The sequence below is a fragment of the Parambassis ranga genome, chromosome 1 (genome assembly GCF_900634625.1).
Source record: "Parambassis ranga chromosome 1, fParRan2.1, whole genome shotgun sequence".
Taxonomy (NCBI): domain Eukaryota; kingdom Metazoa; phylum Chordata; class Actinopteri; family Ambassidae; genus Parambassis; species Parambassis ranga.
In genome coordinates this window covers 5,330,369-5,339,559 of record NC_041022.1, presented here as the reverse complement: position 1 = coordinate 5,339,559, position 9,191 = coordinate 5,330,369, and positions in this window count along the sequence as shown.

Here is a 9,191-nt window from a genome sequence, read left to right as displayed (position 1 = left end):
CAAAATGGTATCCTTTTTCTATTATGTTTTATAATTCCCACCGCTAACGTCACGTAATGGCACACAGTAGAAGCATTTTCATGAAATGCTATGCAGTAAATGTGACAAATTCTTGATATTGGATTCATCAATCATCAAAGCAACTTTAAGTCTGGTTTAATCTCATCATTACCTTTTTTTTTTTTTGCATTCTCAGAGTAAGGACAGAATATATACGTAATAAGAAGGGGAACATAGAATACGACGAAAGAAAAAGCGAACATTATCAGAAGCTGAGCAACCAGCATCTGTTGTTTCTTTGAAGTGGGTGAAAAGCTGAACACATCCAGCTGCAGCTTGGCTGCCCAGTGTTCTTGTTGTATTGGGTCAAATGATAATTACACTGTGTGTGTGTGTGTGTGTGTGTGTGTGTGTGTGCAGCTTGGCTTAACGCTGGCGTCATTGCTCTGCTTCAGACTATGTTGTATTAATTTGATCTTTGACAAAGATAGATTGAAAGTCATAACACTGGACATTAGACTTTTGCAAAGCTGATGGGTTTTCCGCTGTAACGTGAAAGATAACAAGCGGCTAAAGCAGCAAATCGTCAACCAAAGACCAAGACAGATTTCTTCTATCTGAGAATTTGTCGCTGTGCCAGGTGCTGTTTGTGCATCTAATATATGGTATGCCTTCTAGCAATGTAGTGAATTAAATCCACTTATCTATCTATATCTGAGTCCAGCTGAGGCTCTCCCTGCCTGCTCTGTCCTAGTTAGGCACCAGAGAAAAACCAAATTCACATTTTTCAAATGAAAGGTCTTGTACATGGACAAGAAAAACTGTGGAGGAGCACAGGAACTCCATCCAAAAGTGGGCAGAGATGCCCACTTTTGGATGGAGCTGTGGCGAGTGGGTGACATCTGGGCAGACAGCTGGCACTTGTGATGACACCCACCTGTCACTCAATGAGGCCACACCCACTTAATACAATCTAAATGAAGACTCACCACCTGTACAGTCGTAATTAGTGGAGAGGAGAACAACGCCGGTTTGGTAAACGTTTCTGCTGTATAGTTGGACATTTGGAAAGTGCCTCAAGTGGCCGTTTGAGGAACTGCAGGCTTTGGTCTTTTATGTTTTTGAATCAACACTTCTGGTTCTCGAAATAGAACAGACACAGCAGTACAAGCAGATCAGTAGTTTTTCTTTTGTTTTTCCCAGTTGCCTAGTTACATGATCTACAAACACCTCTGGCATAAATACAGAGCAACACTCTAAAACTAATGTTTCAGTGGAGTTATCACATGCGGTAACTCCAAAACAAAGAAAGAAAATCCCAGAGAATCAGCACAAGGACAAGAGGCCACAGAGGCAGCTTCGTGTAGAAGCTTGGCACAGAGGTCCGTTCTCTCGTTTTCACCCCGTCTCAATGAGTCAGTCATGGGTCTCTGTTTCTCTGAGTTCAAGCCCTACCTCTGCCTGTCCCCACCACTGTCACTGCTTATCAGCTTTGTTTTAATGCAAACATCTCACTTCACCATTCTCGACTCCGCTCACCCACTCAGAAGACCGAGCAGAAATAAAGAGAGGGACAGACAGAGAAAAACAAAGAACTGGAAGACATTTTTATCTTATATAACACATTGCATTTTGATACTGTACAGTTCATTTGTACAGTTCTCTGCACAGAGAAAAACTTTTCACTAAAACCTGGTAGCAGGCAGTGTGAGCACATTACAAAAAGTCATTACAAAACTTGGAAGAGAGGATTTTTTGATGAATCCCACTGCTGAACTGCTCCTTTTAAGCTTTCCTTCCCTTGCAGAGTGCACTCAGAAAGCAGGCAGACCCAGCCGCTGATTGCATAATTACCTGCTGCCTTTAGTAAATCAGATGCTAATTACACACAGATTGCGACTGCAAATAGAATGAATGCTTACTGGCACAAGTCCTCACATATCCATCAATCACAGCACACCCGTCCCTCAGTCTGCATGATCAAGCCACCAAAGGCCCATAACATGAGTTACTGTCCTGCCTCATTGCCTCAGTGTTCCGGTTCAATAGTTTTTAGTCAATGAAAGACAAAATTGTTTTAATATTTCGTCTTCCACTCAAAGCTCTGCACGGCAGACAGTTTATGTCATAGCTCAAGTTTTATTAACCAGACAGTACAAAGAGTCTTTTATTACAGGCAGCAGGATTACATGCACTTTACATGCAGGATTACACAACTAGATACTTTGGATAGAGGGCATGTAAGAAGCATTTGAATATACTGTACGTGTGGGAATCATGTTAGTTTTGAGAGCATAGATTGGACATGTACACAACTCATTCAGACTCATGTTGATGGTACAGACATAAGTCTGCTTGAGTAGAGATGCATAGCCTATTACTGGCATTTGCTTGCACAGGACGAGAGATGGAGGTTGTGTTATAACAGCTGTGCGTGTCTGCTTGTTAAGAAACGATGAGAAAACCCATTCTGAGCTGAAGAATTAGTGCAAAGAGCGTCTCCAGCTGGGTTAATCAGAGTATGCACAGATGCATGTAAACCAGAATATTAGTGCGAATGTATTTTCATTAGTCATCTGAACTGCTTGGTAGTAGGAGTTTGGTAGCAGAAGATGTATCTGTGCACATAAACACAACCACTGAGACATGACTGAAAATCATGGAGACTACAACAAAACACACATAAACTTTATACAAACCTGCTGTTGACACTGGTTGTCCCTGACCCCTGTAATTTAGCATACTAGCATTTAGCACGTTTAATCTGTGTGATGGCTTCAGGCTTTAATTGACATGTTTCTTTTCTGTCTGTTGTAGCCTTAGTATATTGGCAGACGACAAGTTTTAAAAGATACGATTTGATGTTTAATAATCACGACATCTCAAAAGTAACGCATTAATTATTTTCTTTACAGACATTTAGGTATTTGTACAGCTAGTTAAACCCCTGGGATATGAATAATAAAAGTAGCACATACATTATTGTAATCCTAATTCCTACTAGGATTAAATACTGTGTGTACGTCTTATGTTTTATTTTTGATGATTTAACATTTATATAACAGAAAAATAAACTTATCTCTTAACAGAGATATATCCTTATTTTCTGTTAATCCAGCTACTTTTGTGAAGTATAAATCAGATTATTGCTCTGTGTTCTCTTGCTTTCCATGACAATTGCTTCAACTCATTTCTTTTTTGTCCTACTCACAAAACTGCAATTACCTCACCAGTGGCCTCAGTGGCACGAGCAGTACATGCCACATTTAAACACATAACTCATCCTTTATAGCAGGATCCATACACACATTGTGTCCCTTACAATGAAGTGTGAGCAGTTTGTTCAACACGTCCTCTCTTCCAGCCAAGATACTGCGCCGAGTGGTAATAGCGGATCTGTTATCTCTGTTGCCCATTAGCCTTAGTGTGTGAAGTCATTAGAGGATGTAATTAACTCCTATTGTTGTAGAGATGGGTCGTTAGCAAATGAGCCTAAGACGTATGTAGCATCGACTTGATTATCCTGCTTATGATGGTGACCTACAAGACAGGGAGAAGTTACACAGGCGTTGTTGTGAGACTGTGTTAGAGTGTTAGAGAGTTGTGTTTTTATGATCACCTACAGAATGCAGATGAAGCACAATGTTTCCTTATATAAGATGCGGATGCAGCAAAACAACATATTTATCACTTTACAGAAGTGTTTGCACTGAGAGAAGTGAAATCGTGAGTCACAGAAAACAATAAAACCTCAAGCGGGATCATATGTGAGCACAGCGTAGCTTAAGGAAGCTCCTTATTTCTTTCAGTCTACAGGGAACCTCCAGTGGGAGCACAGAGTGCATTGTAAGGTGATTCAGTTTACATTTTATAACTCTGGGATGCCGCCATTTACATACATAAACAACGTTCTGTCATACAAGTGAAATTTGAGATTTTTGTGTGTTACAGTAAATCATTGGGGGAGGAGGGGGTGGGGGATCTATTTGTTTGTTTCCGCTCATCTAGATGATAAATCATTGATAGCCTCGTTGAAATCCTCCTGCTCCAGGACTGTAATAAAATCCCACACATCCTGGCAGATGAGCTGAGGCTGAGTATTTGTACAACAAGCCACTCCTTGTCAAACAGCTCCCCGAAGCCACATCGGGCCAGATACACGGTCAGAAGGAGAGTCAGTCAGCTGTCGCAAACTGCGTTTCCCAAAGAGGTCTTTGTTTGATGCGTGCCAAAATCTCTCAGCTCTCGTCGATCATTGCACAAACTCTGTGCAATGTTTGCAGTATGATGCAGAAGGCTCTCACTAGGTTTTAGTTGGGCTTAACACAGTCATATTTGTAACATTAGTGACATTTTTCTTCAGCTTTAACAACCTCTACTTGGTGTATTTGGCTACCTCTAATGGCTGTTTAGTCTTGGGAGGTTCAGGGATTTATTGGATCTTCATATGTTGGTATTAAATGTATTTGGATGGATGGATTTTTTTTTCCAGTGGGGAGAGGTTTTTGATCGCATTTTAGCTGTTTTCCAGGTGGGGCATGGTTATATCAGGGTGTTGTTTTGAAGGTAAATAAAAAAAATCAATTTTACATTTTCAAGCTGCTTTTTTTAATTGTAGTAGTTTGTTTTTTAATAGAGCAAAGGTATGAAGGTTTTAACTGTGTGTATTCTTTAGTCATTCTGAGGAGAGTGAAGCAGTGTCTTCAATGTCTTCATCAGCACGTCCTCACCTTGAAAATGTAACATGAGGTTGATATTTCAGTCCATTAAACTGGAAAATGTGAGCATACTGGGGGGATTCACCAGGATAGTAGGAATGGTTTTCCTTGTAAAATATGTAGAATGTTATGAATTTGGTTACACGATTTTTCCTATAACCCCTTTACCCTGTGTTTATTGGCTAACATTACACCAGTTGTTTATATGCCAATTCATCTGCAATTAAAAACTAAGCGTAGGCTTGAACCATGGACTCCTGTGTGAAAGATTGCCACATTGCCTGTACCTCCACCATTCCCAACCTACCACGTTGATCTTTAGTTGGACTTCTGCGACTGTTTTCGTCCCATGTTCTGATGATTTTTTGAACATGTGTTGGTCCTAATCGTGCACTTGGTTTTAATGATTGTTAGTTGTCATCCTTTTTATTTATTTTTTAGATACTTTAATAATCCCAGAGGGAAAACAACAATGACAACATTGACTAGGGAGGAGTTGGGATTGAACCACCAACCTTCCGGTTATTGGACAACCCTGCTCTACCACTGAGCCCTTAAGGTTTGATCTCACCGAACCTGGCCCTTCCACATGGTAGTCAGTGTAGTCAGCCAGCGATGCTAGCCACTACACAATCATATTGTCTACATACTGCATACATTTTGGCAGGGCAATCATGATATCAGCATTTAAGTTGCTAATATACTGAGCTAACAAAGAAAACTCACCTGATTTTTACCACTTTATCCTCAGAGAAACCTCATCTGATGGAGATTTTGTGTTAAAACTCAATGTTCTCCTTTGTTTGAGTCACTGTGTCTTTACTGGAAGCTGCATGAACACATTATTGTCTCTTTGTTGTGTTTGCTTTTTCGACCACTCAGCAGTGTTTATTTCCTCACATGTTATGACAGTTAGTGACATATGAGGCAATAATATTCTTCTATCATAATAAATTAGAGCTGGAACATTTTTGGTCATAAAGCCTTGGCGTCACACCCCTGCTGACAGCTCTCATAAAAGTCTTCATCTTCAGCAGATGGACAGTAAACTCCCCAGTCAAAGTGTGACTGTATCAGGCTTCAGTTGCATGTATTTGCATGTAGAATGTGTGCGCTGCAGCAGTTCATCTCACGTTGATAGGTTTCCCCACTTGATCGACCGATCATCTGTGTAGATTACATGCCTGATCCCTGCCCTGATAGATGACGGTTATACCATGCAGGCTGAGCATGGTTATCTCCAGCTCGGGTTCTTACGGGTGTCTCGTTGCTCTTACAGCCGACAGATTTGGCGTGGTGTTTATAGATTTACCCTTGCAGCGGCTGGGTATGCAGATGGAGAGGATTGACCTGCTGCGACCTTGGAAGAGTGCCCTGGTGGAGGACAACGGCGACCTCGGGATGGGCAGGATGTGCTGCAATGCAGCAGAGCAGATCAGAGCGCTGCATGGTGTCTTGCACACACACACTCACACACACACAAACACATAAACAGAAGCCCTATATCATGAAACAGCAAAATATGCACAGACATACACAAACTGACACAAACGCTTTGTCATCCTGTGTCCTGTCCTAATCAACCTGCTGCTGCACACATCGCCCACATGACTCTGCATATTGAGCAGCTCACATACATCTACTTTTAAGCCCTTTCTTAAATTCACACATGGAGACAGGGTGCTCAGAGATGTACCCACAGACACACGGAGCTATATAAAATATAAACACCCCATGTCCATCTTATCTCACACATCTATTAACAGGCAACTGTGAGATAAGGCAATCACTCACTTCTTATTACCCACTATAGAGCCCTCAGTCACCCCAGCAGGGCATCCCATAGGAGGACAATATGTAACAGCAGTGCCAAGCCATGTACTTTAAATACCAGCACGGCACAGAGCCTCATTAAAGAGATTTTCTGGGGCATATACGCAAACCCTAATGACGCTGAGCAATCAGATCAAACCAGATCAGCGTCAGTTCTTCTTTTTTTCCACGATGAGTGGACTCACAGTTGTATTTTTGACCTTGCACTGACTTTCATTCATTACCTTGAGATACGCTCTTCTTGAATTAAATGACTCATTTAAATTTATAAAAATTAATATCATCTATAAAAATATACCATCTAATGTGTTTATTATTTGCTTCAAGGTTTAAGGAGAGTATTGTCGGGTCTCCTCCATCTGGTCTGGTTTTATTTTGAAAGTTATTCTGTAGTTACTGACCTCCCTCCCGTTCCAGAGTCATGTCCAACCCTCCTTGTGCGCTCCCTCCTCCCACTGATTGCCTGCCCCGCCCTGATGTGTTCCACCTGTGTCTGATTGTCTTGTCATCCATCCATCCATCTTCTATTAACCCGCTTGTCCTACAGTGCAGGGTCACTGGGGGGGGGGGGGGGGGGGGGGGGCTGGAGCCTATCCCAGCTAGCTTTGGGTGAGAGGCGGGGTACACCCTGGACAGGTCACCAGTTGACAGTCTTCCCTTCCCTCGTGTATTTTATAGTGTGTGTTCCGCTTCACTCCTCGCCAGATCGTCTTGTGCATTTAGCCGAGCGTTTCCAGACTTCTTTCGAGTCTACAGAAATCCTGTGTATAACCCTGTTTGCCTTCTGGATCATTGTCTTCGCCTAGATCTTTTGATACATTTGCTTGTGATTTTTTTTTTTTACTAACTGGTTTTTGACTTTGCTAACGGTCTGGATCTGTTTTTGCTCAGCGGATCCTGTCCTGCTTTGGAGTCCAAAGAAAAAAAAACATAAAACATACCTACAAAATAAGGGTCTAAGGTATACTAATAGCCATTAGCTTATTGCCCAGCCTTTCACTGCAGTGGCCAGGTTTAAGCAGTTTACAGGGCCTTTTATACCATGCTGGCAGTTTAATAATAGGTACACCTATCACAAACAATTGTAGTCTACCAAAAGAGTCCTGCAATCAAGATGGTAATAATTTAGTTTACATTGTGCTGAAGAGTGGTGATGAAAGTGTCTGATCATGATGGAGAATTTGTGGTGCTGTTAAACTGTATTGTTAATGTGTTTTAGCCTAGCCCCACTGATTGAAACAGGGTGGTCAAAGCAATAGATAAATTGTGTCAGTATAATGCATTATATTTTACCAGCTTCACATACTGCACCTTTAAAATGCATTATGTGAAGCTGCTTTGACCACCCCGTTTCAATCATTAGGGCTAGGCTAAAACAGACTTCAAGTTAGTTTTACACCTGTAACTGAGGGCTTCTGTAAAAATATTAAACTAATGAAAGAGAGAGTGAAATCTTACCCAGAGTTCTCATTGTATGGAGACCTGTCCCAGACTTTGTTGCTGCCTCTATTATCATGGATAACCCTTATCACCCTCTCCACTCTGTACTGGACAGACAACGGAGCGCCTTTTTCTAAACGGCTCAGACAGCTTTGTTGTCATACAGATCGTTACAGGAAATCTTTCCTGCTTCATGCCATAAGACTGTACAACACCTCATCTCTGTGCCAGAGATAACACTGACTGACTGCTGTAACTGACAGTTAATGGTTCATACTTGTATTTATACCTTCATTCCAAATTCTAAATTGCACACTCTTGTTTATGTACCTGTTTGATATTTTTATTTGCTGTAAATAATGTTTATACTGTTTATTTCTACCATTAGAGGTATATTTTTAGTTTGTATATAGTATTGCATATAGTGCCTGTATATTGCTGCTGCAATAGCAACATTTCCTAGCTTGGGATAAATAAAGTATTTCTATTAGGCAGGAACAAATTCAGCATTGGTCTTGATGACCTTTAGCATCACTTGTGTGACCCTGACCCTGTGTCCAATAATTGATGAGGTAGGTGTGAGAATGTGTTGGCAGGTCCGGTGGATAAGACAGCATTAAGTGTACTGCATAGTTATGACTCAGTTTTATTGATTGAATCATAGACTGAGAAACTAAGAGATATCAGATCAAAATCCAGAGTGTGGGTTTCTGTCCTTCTGTGGAAATTTGTTGACGGTAAAGAAAATATCTACGTTGTCCTCCATATCCTCTGCCCAAAGTTCGACCCCAGTCCCTCTCTCTCTCTCTCTCTCACACACACACACACACTGTGGTTTTCGGAAATCCTTAGTAGTGCAGCAGATGTTGCAGGATGTGAGGGAAGGTGATGAGTGCAGAGGAAGGAAGAAGACTGGTTGTAACAGTTGCAATGATTTAACAGGAAATTCTGTCCAGTGTGACAGCATTGTCTCCCATCTGGCAGGATGCGATATGACAACGTGTGTTTGTGTGTGTGTGTTTGTATGCTCGTTGGTGATAAATTACTTTAATTCAACAAATGCTAAAAGCCATATTTACTTATAGATTTCTGTTTAACCTTATCGACTCGTGTCCAATGTGACCTGTAACTGCAAAACGACAGTGAAGTCACCTCTGCGTCATTTCACCACGCTGACATGAAGCATATAACACAAAACAG